We start from the raw sequence: 11896 nt of genomic DNA, 5'->3' as shown, positions 1-11896 counted from the left end.
AGTCCTGAGTGTAGCCAAGGCCTGAGCAGAGCTGGCTGTTGGGACCCCCACACAGGGCTTGTCTACATGGGGGGATTGACTGGCCTCCTGTAAGCAGAGTAACCACTGCGCTGAGCTATTCCAGTATAACCCCCCCATGGAGGGAGCCATTTCCGGGGGGGGGCTCCCCGGGGTTCTGGCTCGGTCCTTGGGAGGAACCAGACACGGTCCCTGGAAGTGAGCAGAGGCCGAGCTGGAGCGAGTTTCAGCTGTGGGTGGGTCAACCGGAGCGGGGGGGACTCAGGGATCCTGCAGGTAATTCCGGGGGGGGGGGAGACCCGCGGAGGGCCATGGGGAGAGGGGAGGAGATTCCCAAGGAGGGAGGGAGGGGGAGCGGGTTCCTCTCCCTCCTCCGCTCTGCCACTGCGAACAAAGGACCAACGATAACACCGCAGTAGCGCCCGCCAAACTCGCACGCACAACCCCAGGGCGCGTGACCGCTCATCACCACCCCACGTACGTAAACGTCCCCTCACCACCAGTAGAGCGCATGCGCACTGAGATTCTCGTGCATTCCCTCATCTCCTGCGCATGCAGGTTGCTGCTCATCCCGCCACTTCTATAAGCATGCGCCTTCAGGCACGCGAGCATTCCGCTTCCTCCCTGCGCATGCGCACTCAGGCTTCCGTTTTATTTCCCCCTATGCTTACATTCTTATAGTCCGTCGCTGCTTCGTTTTTCTCACCCACCTTATTCGTATTGCGCATGCGTGAACGTCAACGTACGACCGCCCCCCACCGGACACAAGCGTTGATCTTCCCGCGACCCCCTCGTTGCACATGCGTATTCGGCTTCCTTCTGAGAAAGGGGGATTTCCCAGCATACCCCTGGTTCTTGGGTATTTAAGCCCCGGCTGGGAGTAAATTCGGCCATTTGCTCAGCTGCTGCTGGCGCGAGATCTGGGGGTGAGTGGGGCGGGGACAATCTGTGGCCATGCGGCTCCACATCGGGAGCCCCTCCTGTGGCGCAGGCGGCTGCAGCCCGCGGTTCCTCGGGGATCTTGGGAGGGCGTGACCCGCGCACCGGGCTGGGAGCTGCGTCCCGCGGGGTGGGAGGCGCAGCAGGCTCCACCGCCATGTTGTGAGCCATGTGGTTAGGGTGACCAGATGTCCCGATTTTATAGGGACAGTCCCAATATTTGGGGCTTTTTTACTATGGGCTCCTATTACCCTCCCACCCCGTCCTGATTTTTCACACTTACTAGCTGGTCACCCTACATGCAGCGTATGGAGCTGGGGGGCGGGGGCTGCTGTGAGGGAGCGGGGGGCGGCTGGGGGCTCCCCATAGGCGACCTGTAACTCTGTGGTGGGGATACGTGACCCGCCCCATGTGTCGCCTCTGCTGCCCCCTTCTCCCCGGACCGTTTGCCTGCTGCCCTGCTCGTTTCCCTCTCCCCGCCCGCATGGCTCCTACAGGAACCCCGCGGGGCGCGTCCTATTCCCGGGTGGGTCCCACCTACCCCGCCCGCAGCGGTCCGCCCGGCGGCCCCGGGAAACCCTCCCGCGCCACCCGCTGCTGAGTCGGGGCGGATCCCTGCGCGTGACAAAGTCGCCTGGAGCGCGGGCCAGGAGCCTCTCCGCCCCTCGGGAAAGCGCTGGAGAGGGTGGGGGCTAGTTCTCTGCAGGAGCCCTGGACACGGCCTGAGCGCTCCGGCCGCCTGGCCCTGCCCCCACCATGTGCCAGAGGCACCAGCCACGTGCGGCATCGCTCCTCCTGCAGGGGGCGCTCTCCCCCGCTGGGCCACCTCTGGCCGGGACCCCCTTGTAGTCAGGTTCCTGGGGCACAAGGCTTAACCCCATCCTGCCCTTGCCGCAGGCAGCCTGAAGGCCTTAGCCAGCGCTGTGGGCGGGAAGGGAGAGGAGCAGCTTCGTGCTGTGGGGGTGGGCGGGGGCTGTTCTCTCTATGATGAGACCTATCACAGACCTGTGCTGACAGCCCTGTGAGGACCCCAAATAAATCTGAGGAGAACAGACCGGCCCCCCACCCCTATGGCCAGGGATATGAAGGGCAGCCATGCCATGAGACTGGGGACCATCAGGGAGCTTGCCCATGTTGGGGTATAGTTTAGGGCCCTGCCCACTTTGCCATGGGGACCATATGTCTATTCCATGTTCCTAATGCTGTTTCTTTGTATGCAGGGTTTAAAGCTCCTGAGTGCTTGCTAGGTGAGTTGCAAATGCCTTCATGTATGCTGGAGCTTGTGTAGCACTGGTTAGAGATGCACCTCCTCTCCCATTCAAACTCCGTCCCAGGGCTCAGCCCAGCTCCCAGGGGCAGGTGTTTCTGGTATTTGGGACATTTAGGGTGGCCATAGGGTCCATGGCTAAATTTATAAGGCCATAGTGTCATACTGTCTGAGGTCTAAATGACTGAAATTCCCAGATGCTTGCCTGGTATAGAAAGCTAGCCAAGTGGGAGTTGGGCATGCTACGGGGTGGTGTGGTGGTGACATGTCACTGTTAATGCAGCATATCATTGCTGTTAATTGAGTGCCTGGTCTTGGGAGGAGGGTGGTGTATGAAGTGCTGCAAAGATGATAAATGCTGAACTCTCTCTTTCTGAGGCTTCAGTGGAGAAAATCTTTACCAGATTCTGAGTGGCACTGACTTTAGCTCAGGTAGGTGTGGATTACATTTAGGTCCCTGTGGCCTGGTACTTCAGCCCTGCAGGGAGTGGAGCAGGCCCTTGTTGAACAGCACCAGAAGAGAGCATATGCCCACATTGCCCTTAACATAGGGAGTGGGTAGACCAGGTTGTAGGAATGGTGCTCTTATAGGAGGAGAGTCAGTGACTGCATGTTAAGGTTCATATGTGTCTCTTTTCTCAGGCCTGGGTCTTACCAGTTATGTGCATCTGCAGCCTCTTAACATGTGAGTAGTTGAGCTTTCTCCATCTCTGATTAAAATGATACATTGAACATGGGGTGGTCTACAAAGGGGAAACCAGCTCCATTACACCACGGTGAAGGTGCAGCTGTCTTCCCTAATGTGGCTTGAATGGGAGCAGGGATACATATTGTTGCCTTGTGGCTTAAGTGTAGCTTCATCCACTGACTCACTGTCTGCTCAGTGGGTCTCCTGTGTGGAACAGCCTTGCCTCTCCAAGTATGCATCCCTCTTAGACCAGCAGAAACTGTGCCCTGCTTGGAATGATGGCTGGGCAGGATGGAGGGGGATGGTCAGTGCTGGCTTGGGATCTGTGTGTATTGGACTGATCCAAACTTCTGCTTCCTCCTCCTCACTGCAGCAGAGCTGTCCACCATGTTTTGGGTTTTCAGTAAATGGTAGTGCATGCTAGGGTAGCATCTAGGGGTGTGTGTGGCGGGGGTTCCCTCTGAGGATGGGGATTTGTGGCTCCACAAATGGCTCTGACCATTCCTGTGTGCGTGGCAGCTCAATCCTCTACCCAGCTTGAGGACTGCTGCAGTGGTTGGTCAGTGTAGGCTGCAAGGTGGGTCTGTTTCCCATGGACACAGTTAAGCTTCTGCTCCCCTGCTGTTCAGTGATGAATGCAAACAGACAAGCATATGGCTGAGTGTCTGTGATGCCAGCTTACTTCTGAGAACTTGAAGATCATCCCTGGGGAGGGATTTTTGGTCTAAGAATAGGGTTAACCTGCCCCTTCTGTTTCAGGTTACCCCCCACCCCCAGGCGGAGTCCGGCCTCATATACAGGTAGGTTTAGGAGTTAGTGGTTTCCTGCCCTGCTAAAGCTCTGTGTGTGCTGAGCATTCCTCTCCGGGTATATCAGTGCCCAAGCCCCCTTGCCATGTGATCTGAACCAGTTCCTCTGAAAAGTCTTGAAGAACATTGGTCAATAAGCATGTTAGAGTTCTGATGGCAGCTGGCCCTTGGGCCAAAGATGCTGCTCATTCAGACACCTGTCTCACAGGGCTCTTTGCTTTCCCTCTAGGTGAACTCCTCCTGGGGTGAATGCCTGTCTCAGGTAAATGCATCTCCTACACAGTGTCCCTAGCATGGTAGGGCCTGGCCAGTTCCCCTTCTGTAGCTCTGGGATGGGCCATTACTTTGACAGTTGGCAAGTGGCAGTTTGAAAGGATGACACAATGTTAGCTGGACGACACTTGTCTCATGGCATTTGAGTTACCAAAGCCCTGATCAGACTGCTCTGGCTCTGCTCCAATGAGCTGTGCCCCATTCCTGTGCTCACTGACCCGATTCTCTTCTCTGTACAGGTGAGATGCCTTGATCTGGGAAGGGTGAGTGACCTACACAGTCCTAGTGCTCCCTCTGTCCACTGTCCCAATGAGGAAACTTGTGCCTATCTTACTGTCTGTCCTGGTACCAGAACCTGCAAAGGTGAACCCACTGGTACCTGCAGCATGAGAGGAGGAGAACATGCTCCAAGAGGAACAGTCTGATGGGACATTGGGCTGGGTCTGACATTGTTCCCTGAGTGTAATGGCTAATAACCCACCCCTTTTGCCCCATAACACTGTGGTCTGCACACTGCCATCTCAGGCAGGAGAAGCACCGTGTAAAACAGCAAGGGGAGAGGGATGTACTCCCAGTGCACCTTGTATCTGAACAATGAGGTGATGGAATACCACTGAGCAGAGAGCAAACACTAATCAGATGCTCTGGTTCTTTTCAGGTGCCTGGAGTGAGAGTCTTGGCCAGCTCCTGACCCAGCTGCCCAGGTAAGGGTGCGCACAGATAATCAGCTGATGATGGGTGGGGCTCAGTCCTAGCTGCCTGTTCCCACTGACATGATGAACTCACTTTGGAATCTCGTTCGGCTGAACATTGCTGTTGAGACTCTGACTCTGAGGCTTGGTGATGAACAGGCTGCAGGCTTTGCCTCATCAAGAAGCTTATTCTGGGGATGCAAGTTTAGAATTCAAGGCCTCAAGGATTCAGATCAAATAACCTCTCTTTCCCCTAGGTTAAAGATGCTGGAGTGGATGGCTCCACTGCACTGAGTCATGGGTAAGTGCCCTTCAGCTCTCTCCAGGACTCTTTGCAAATGTCCCTTGCATAGAAGCATGTGTAAGAGACCAGATGCTGCAGTTGTCCCTGTGCAGCTCTGCCTGTCTGGGGCATGCGTTGCAAATGCCACTGAGATCAAATTTTCCTCCCCAAACAACTGGGACAAGGGGCATGGAGGGAGTAGAGCTTCGTGGTGGTGTCAGAGCAGCCAGCTCTGGGTGTGTTAAACCTGTCGTGGTAGTGCCGAGGGGGCCTAGTCAGCACCCAGTTGTGGCAGGCATGGTACAGTGCTGTCTTGTGGGGTAAGAGGTGCTCACTGCAGTTTTAATGATGAGCCAAACTAGCTCACTTTGATTTACTATAAACATGAAAATATTTGAACAACTGAGAAACTGCGCAGAGCAGGGGATGAGTTTGGGGCATCTGTGCTGGGGAGTAGCTGACTGGGTTGTCTTGTTCCAGCAGGTAGCCAGAGGCCTGTGGTCTGAAGTGCCTGGAATGGTGAGTGATTGCTGGGCCTAGGGGTGTAAACGAGGGATGGGCAAGGGGAGCTAAGCAGAGATCACACCTGCCCCTCGCTGTAAGCTGAATGGCAAGCTCTGCCCTATGGCAGGGGTCCTGTCCCATTCTCTGGCTCCTGAGTGATGAGACCCCTACCGCCCCAGTCTGATCCCCGTGACTGAGTGGTTCCCTCTGAGGCCAGGAGCCTGGTAGCAATGTGGGTTGAGAACGTGGTGGCCTGCTCCTTGCCCAGCCCTCCAACAGTTGTTTGTTCGGTTTCAGGAGCCTTGGATTTCCTGCCAGGGAATGGGCAGTCAGCCATTGGAGCTGCAGGTAGGCTGATAAGCACCAATTGGGGAAGGGACTGGTAGAGAGGAGCTCTGCTCCCTCCATAGCAATACAGGTGGGGATGGCCCCACTTGTCCCTGGGCTGTGGGTGAGAGGTAGGTAGGTGCCATGTCCTGATGAGGAAACCAAGTCACGTCTTACTGTCCATGCTGGTCCAGAACCTGCCAAGGTTGAACCCACTGGGCCGGTGGAGAGAGAGGAGGAAATTCTGTTCCAAAAGGAACTGTCTGATGGGACTTGAGCAGCATTGGGGTGAGGGGTGGGGTATGCCATGGGAAGCAGCTCTCCTGCAGTTCTCCCCTTGTTTCTCATAGGGCTGCCTGGAAGCACGGCTCATCCGAGCACTGCAGGTGAGTGTAATTGCCACTGACTCTGTACTTGCCCCCTGTGTGCTGATCCTCTCCCACATCCGGGGATGAGCTGTTTCACTCCTTGTGCTGGTGCACCCACCTCATAGCATGGTGCCTTCTGCTGGCATTGACTAGCTCCACCCCCCACTGACCCTTTCCCTTTCCTCAGGCATGAGGTTGAGTATATGATGAGCACTTACCGCCCCAGTCTGATGCTGGTGACTGACTGGTACTTTCTGACACTTGACCCTGGGGGTCTGTGTCTGCCCCTGGCCAGGGGCACTCCTCTCACTGGTCTCCTTCCCTCCTGCAGGTTGGAGCATGTGGGCCACATGCAGCTTTTCCATCACACCTGCCTCCAGGAAGAGCTCTCCCTGCTGAGCTGTGACAAACCCAGCAGCAGCTTAGTGTTGGTGGGGGCAGTCGGCCCCTTAGTGTGTGGTTCTGTGTGTACTGACGGTTAAATAAAACATCTCTGCACAGAGCAGCTGGAGCCTTGGTGTCATGTTGGGCCTTGGAGTGTGCATCACAAGTCCTGCTGGGGGCGTGAGCTGGCTGGTGTCATGCTGGGGAGGAGGGAGAATTACTAGGTGGAGTTAAGGCCCTGCTCACCCATACCTGCAGTGATGGGGTACTGCTCCCTGGATGAAGCTTAGAGGTGGGCTGGGCTCTCTTAGGCTAAAGAAAAGGAGCCTCATTCTGGCTTGCAAACCCCATGGAGGGTCTCCATGCCAGCTGGCCCATAGGGCTCCTGTCTCCACAAGGGGCAGAGTTGCTGGTTTGTGCCTAAGCTGTCCTGCATCCTAGTGACTGAGGCTAGTGCTCCTGCCATGCCACAGCAGGCTGTCTCCATCCCCAGCTAACAGCTGAGGCAGGACACTAAATGCACTCTCAGCCCTTGCATAGCCTGAAGTTGTACCGCTTAAAATGGCAGGGTCGTGGACACTTCTCTGTCCTTGGTTTCAGCCAATGTGCTGAGCAGGAGCAATGCCCAGTACCTGACTGCTGTGTGACAGGCTGAGGGGACTCCTGGCATGTCATCAGTCTTTCCTCCATCCTGCCTTGGCCTGACCTCCCTGCAAGCCCTAGAACGGACCTGTCCACAGGCAAGTGAGTTTAAGACACTCCTCTTGGCTCACTCAGCTTTAATTGAGTGGCTGAGTTGGAGGGTGTGAAGTTGGTGGAACTAGGCCACAGGTCTGTCCTAGCTCAGGGTTCTTGGCTATCCCTAGGGTGCACTGCCCATGCCTCCCTTCTCTGGTGTATTAACCCTCATGCCCCTGAGTGGGAGCCTAATACAACCTACTTTACAGGCCCAAAGGGGTGGAGTCCTGCTTAGGTACAGCTGGGAACAGAACCCTAGTTCACAGCATGCCTATCCACTCCTTGGGATTATCATGTGAGGGGCTGTACTAGGATGGTACAGTAATAGCTGCTGGTGCCAGCGTAGCCAGAGCAGTAGCTGAGCTGGTTCTAAGCTGCTGCACACAGATGCAACCACATAGAGGTTCCATCTGATACGGGTTGGGTACTTCTGCAATGGCAGGCTTGCACCTCCCTGCAGGGTAGCTGTATAAGTCAGAGCTGAGCAAGGCCCTGACCCTCATACAGCAGCTCCTAGTTCTGCCTCTGTAATGCAGGGTGAAGGATGTGGTGTAGTTGTAACTGTGTCAGTCTCAGGATATTAGACAAGGTGGGTGGGTGAGGTAATGGTGATGGGTTTGGTCACTGTCACCTGATGTGCTGAAATTACCTCTGAGCCCATTTTTCCTGCCAGCTTGGGTCTCCAGAACCCTGCCTTGTTGAGTCAGACATACTAGCCTTCTGTACCACAGACTCAGGGACTGGTCCAGGCCCTAAAGCTGCAGACTTAACTGAAAACAGATCAGCAGGTTACCTGGCTCTAGCACCCAGACACCCAGTTCCCCATGGTATCCAAATAAATCCGTTTTACTCTGTATAAAGCTTATACAGGGTAATAAATTGTGCACTCTCTATAACAATGAGATATGCACACAGCTGTTTGCTCCCTCAGGTATTAATCACTTACTCTGGGTTCATTAATAAATAAGTGATTTTTAATAGGTACTATCTCACCCTCAGCAATGTTCCGATATGCTTCTTTCACAGACTAGACTCCTTCCTAGTCTGGGCCCAATCCTTTCCCTGATACAGTCCTTATTAGTGTCAGCAGACATCTCAGGTGGTAACTAGGGGTTTTCTCATGACTGGCCGCCTCTTTGTCCTGCTACACCCCCTTTTTATAGCTTTGGCACAAGGTGGGAGTCCTTTGTTTCTCTGGGTCCACACCCCTCCTTCTAAATGGAAAAGTACCAGATTTAAGATGGATTCTAGTGTCAGGTGACATGATCACATGTCCTGTGAGACCTCAGCCTCCATTACATAGGAAGGTTTGCAAGTAAACAGACATTTACAGTTCAATAATTCTGAAGCACCCTTAATGACTTCCACTTAATATGTTTACATCAGTAATACAAGTTTATATCTTATTCTCCTAACTTCAGACATAGAAATAATTCATGCAAACAAATAGGAAGAACAAAGATTATAAGCTTTGTAATGATACCTTACAAGAGACCTTTTGCATAAAGCATATTCCAGTTATATCATTCACATTCATAAGCATATTTTCATAAAGCATATGGAGTGCAATGTCACAGTAATACCTTACTGGACCAATTTCTCTGGGTAAGAGAAGCTTTTGAGCCACACTGAGCCCTTCTTTAGGGTGAAGGAGACTTTCCTCCCTTGTATGTAGTTTGGGCCCAGCCTGCTCCAGGACCACTGAGGAGTCCATGTCTATGATGGGCTGGGATCCTCTGCCCAAACCCTGGCTGGGAAGCTGTGAGATCTGTGCTCCAAGAGCTGCCCCAGGCGGCAGGTGTGTGGCCTTGCCTAGGCTGTGTCATGCTAGGGCTAAAGTGTGGATTCTACAGCACCATCAGCTCATAGAGAAGAAAGCTATGTGTGTGGGATGAGGCCAAGCTCCTCCTGCTGGGCTCAGACTCCTTTGGGTGCCTGATGTGATTTGACCTGGGCTAGGCCCCCCTCATGCTGAAGAAATTCTGGTTTGCACATGCCACAGAGCATTAGGGGTCTCTCCCTGCCCCCTCAAGGTACAGAGGTGTTGGCTTGGCACCTGAGCTGTGTGGGATGCCTGTAGCCAAAGCTGCCTGGGTATAGCAATCTCCCCAGTGGGCAGAGCTGTGAGTTACCAGCTTTCTTCCTCCCCACTCAGACTTTGCTGGGGAGCCCCTGCAGCTGGCCATCTGGCTGATGGGTTCCTGGGTGCAGTAGATGCTGTGAGCAAGGAGAGGTTAACCTGTCTGAGCCTGTCACAGCAGCTGCCTACCTGACCTTGGGGAGCCCAGGATTAATTGAGGCAAACTCCCACCTCGGCCAAACCTGCTGCTAAAAGGGGCCTTGACAGCCAGCCCTAGGCTCGCATCTGTCAGGGCAGAACCAAGTAGCTGAGACCTGCTCACCATGGTGGCAGCCCCTTTGGGCTCTGTGGGAGGGGAGCTAGCTATGCCAGCACACAGCAGCAGTGGGCACTGTGTCCACCTGAGCAGGCCCCAGTGCCTAGGCAGTGCCTATTCTCTGCTGCTACTGAAGGCAGGGAAGGTGAAAGCTGCTTGGGGGGTGGGGGGCAGCTACATGAGCCAGGTGTATGTGTGGTCTGTGCTCACATACTGGGACCTCTCCATGCCTGCTTCTCTGGGGAGGCTTCTGTACCTTGCTGTCACCCTTCTGCAGGGGAACTGGGGGGCAGGGTGGTGCCCTGAGGCACTGGGATAGGAGGACATAGGTTCCAGGCACTGGGGGGTCAAATGTAGCAGCTGGCAAGGTACAGGGCCTTGGGGTGAGGTTATGTGGGGCCTTGGGCTCAGGCATGGGGGGGAGGTTTGGAAGTTGGGGTGGTGCAGATGCAGGGTCAGGTCTCGGGCTCTGGGATGGGGTGCTGGGAAGCAGGCTCAGCCCTTCGTAACAGGTTTCTCCCTCTGCAGGTGTTGGACGTGGAGGTGCCACACACACACACACACACACACACACACACACACACACACACACACATTCTCCCCAGAGGCACCTGCAGGACTGCATGGGCAGTGGGGACCTGGGGCTGCTAAGCCAACACGCCTGCCTTTGCTTTGCTGTCACCAGGCCATTCCAGGAGGCGGAGGGTGTGGATTAGCTCTGTGTCTGGGCCATGTGCCCTGGGGGTACTGCTTGCCATGCTCTGGGGGTTCTGCCTGCCCAGCCCTGCTCCTGGCATTGCGCTGACCACCCTTCCTGGCCATACTCAGGAAGGCAGCTGATGCACAGGCTCTGGAAAGCAGGAACCCAACAGGCCACTGCTCTTGCTCTGGCTTTGCTGAGACTCCCATGCTCTGCTGGATCTGATGGGAGGAACTGGCCCCTGCGGAGGAGGGGCCTAGACAGACTGTGACCCCATAAGGGATGGTATTTGTGATGCTCACAGAAATTCAGAGACCCCCCGGGGATGCAGGTTTTCCATCCTGTGATGGTGTGGAGCTGAGATGCACCCTGATTGATGTTACCATTTCTGCTGACCTCCTTAGCAATCCCTACCCTCTGTGTATCAGCAGTAGCTTGTGTAGGGAGGGACCATGGTCCACTAGTTAGCTTGTTAGCCTGGGGCTTGGTCAGGGCCGGCTCCAGGCACCAGCTTCTCAAGCAGGTGCTTGGGGCGGCCGCTCTGGAGAGGGGCGGCCCGTCCAGGTATTCGGCGGCAATTCGGCGGACGGTCCCTCACTCCGCCTGGGAGCGAAGGACCTTCCGCCGAATTGCCGCCGCAGATCGCGATCACGGCTATTTTTTTTTTTTTTTTGGCTGCTTAGGGCGGCCAAAACCCTGGAGCCGGCCCTGGGCTTGGTAGCCCTGGGTTTGATTTCCTGTTCCTCCGCAGATTCCATGTGTGAGCTTGGGCAAGTCACTTAGTTTTTCCATGTGCCTCGGTTCCCCATTGGTTCAATGGGGATAATAGCATGGCCCTACATCCCAAGCGGGGCTGTGAGGATAAAGATATTAAAGCTGGTGAAGTGCCCAGATACTGTGGTGATGAGGGCCAGGGATAGATGGATAAATCCACCCCTCAGGGTGGCTCCAGCTGTCTTTCTGTTCCTTCCATTCAGGTCTCTCTTCCATCCTTGCTGTGGATGAGGTCTGTATTGTGTGAATGCCTAGGCTCTGCCAGCCCCCTAGTATCTGAGCACCTTCCACATTGGCCACAGCAAAATCCCTAGTGGACTTAACAGTATCTCTGAGGCATCGTTTCCTGTACCAAAATACAGACAAAGCCAGAAATTCCCACCCATGTCAGTAGAGATGGGGAGGTTGCAGGAATGGGAAAAGAGGGGTTACTCTGTGATATAAGATATATGCGAAGAAGGTGGAGCTCTTTGACCTGAAGGGGCCATTACTGCCTGTGGGGACGTTCAGCAATCAAAATACATGCAGGTCAGACTCCGGCCCCAGCTGGACAGACTCTTCGCCCTTTCGTTTTTGTCTTATTCTGTCAGTTGTGAAGTTCTATTATTATTGTTGTTGTTGTTCAGCAACTCCAGTGTAAATCAATTTTTTTTATGGCTGTGTGTCAAATGCTCATTTAACTGACATTTAATAACCAGGTTTGAATCTCCTGGTCTAATTATTTATTTAGAGTTAA

At 54.5% G+C, this 11896-nt stretch overlaps 1 long non-coding RNA gene and 9 other non-coding genes across 14 annotated transcripts; all 10 read left to right on the top strand.

The window, feature by feature from the left end:
- Positions 1-2564: 2564 nt before the first annotated feature.
- On the top strand, positions 2565-2640 carry LOC112121999. Its single transcript, XR_002909363.1, has one exon. It is a non-coding gene; the product is annotated as a small nucleolar RNA SNORD26 (small nucleolar RNA).
- A 206-nt stretch (positions 2641-2846) lies between these two features.
- Positions 2847-6673, top strand: LOC112121990. Of its 5 annotated transcripts, none has more exons than XR_003899802.1 (9): positions 2849-2909; positions 3951-3983; positions 4234-4257; positions 4653-4698; positions 4944-4987; positions 5453-5488; positions 5771-5821; positions 6151-6186; positions 6500-6673. It is a non-coding gene; the product is annotated as an uncharacterized LOC112121990 (long non-coding RNA). The 5 variants fall into 5 exon arrangements; XR_003899798.1 differs by having other exon boundaries at positions 2852-2909; positions 5450-5488; XR_003899799.1 differs by lacking the exon at positions 2849-2909 and adding an exon at positions 2928-3712 and having other exon boundaries at positions 5450-5488.
- Positions 3536-3604, top strand: LOC112121998. Its single transcript, XR_002909362.1, has one exon. It is a non-coding gene; the product is annotated as a small nucleolar RNA SNORD27 (small nucleolar RNA).
- LOC112121997 lies at positions 3804-3880 on the top strand. Its single transcript, XR_002909361.1, has one exon. It is a non-coding gene; the product is annotated as a small nucleolar RNA SNORD28 (small nucleolar RNA).
- LOC112121995 lies at positions 4299-4425 on the top strand. Its single transcript, XR_002909359.1, has one exon. It is a non-coding gene; the product is annotated as a small nucleolar RNA SNORD22 (small nucleolar RNA).
- Positions 4764-4833, top strand: LOC112122000. The gene has a single exon (XR_002909364.1). It is a non-coding gene; the product is annotated as a small nucleolar RNA SNORD30 (small nucleolar RNA).
- LOC112121991 lies at positions 5310-5380 on the top strand. Its single transcript, XR_002909356.1, has one exon. It is a non-coding gene; the product is annotated as a small nucleolar RNA SNORD29 (small nucleolar RNA).
- LOC112121992 lies at positions 5622-5688 on the top strand. Its single transcript, XR_002909357.2, has one exon. It is a non-coding gene; the product is annotated as a small nucleolar RNA SNORD31 (small nucleolar RNA).
- LOC112121996 lies at positions 5948-6072 on the top strand. The gene has a single exon (XR_002909360.2). It is a non-coding gene; the product is annotated as a small nucleolar RNA SNORD22 (small nucleolar RNA).
- On the top strand, positions 6365-6432 carry LOC112121993. The gene has a single exon (XR_002909358.1). It is a non-coding gene; the product is annotated as a small nucleolar RNA SNORD31 (small nucleolar RNA).
- Positions 6674-11896: the final 5223 nt, after the last annotated feature.

Source organism: Terrapene carolina, unplaced genomic scaffold, assembly GCF_002925995.2.
Source record: "Terrapene carolina triunguis isolate 2854851 unplaced genomic scaffold, T_m_triunguis-2.0 Scaffold89, whole genome shotgun sequence".
Taxonomy (NCBI): Eukaryota; Metazoa; Chordata; order Testudines; family Emydidae; genus Terrapene; species Terrapene triunguis.
This window is presented reverse-complemented; position numbering and strand designations above follow the sequence as displayed.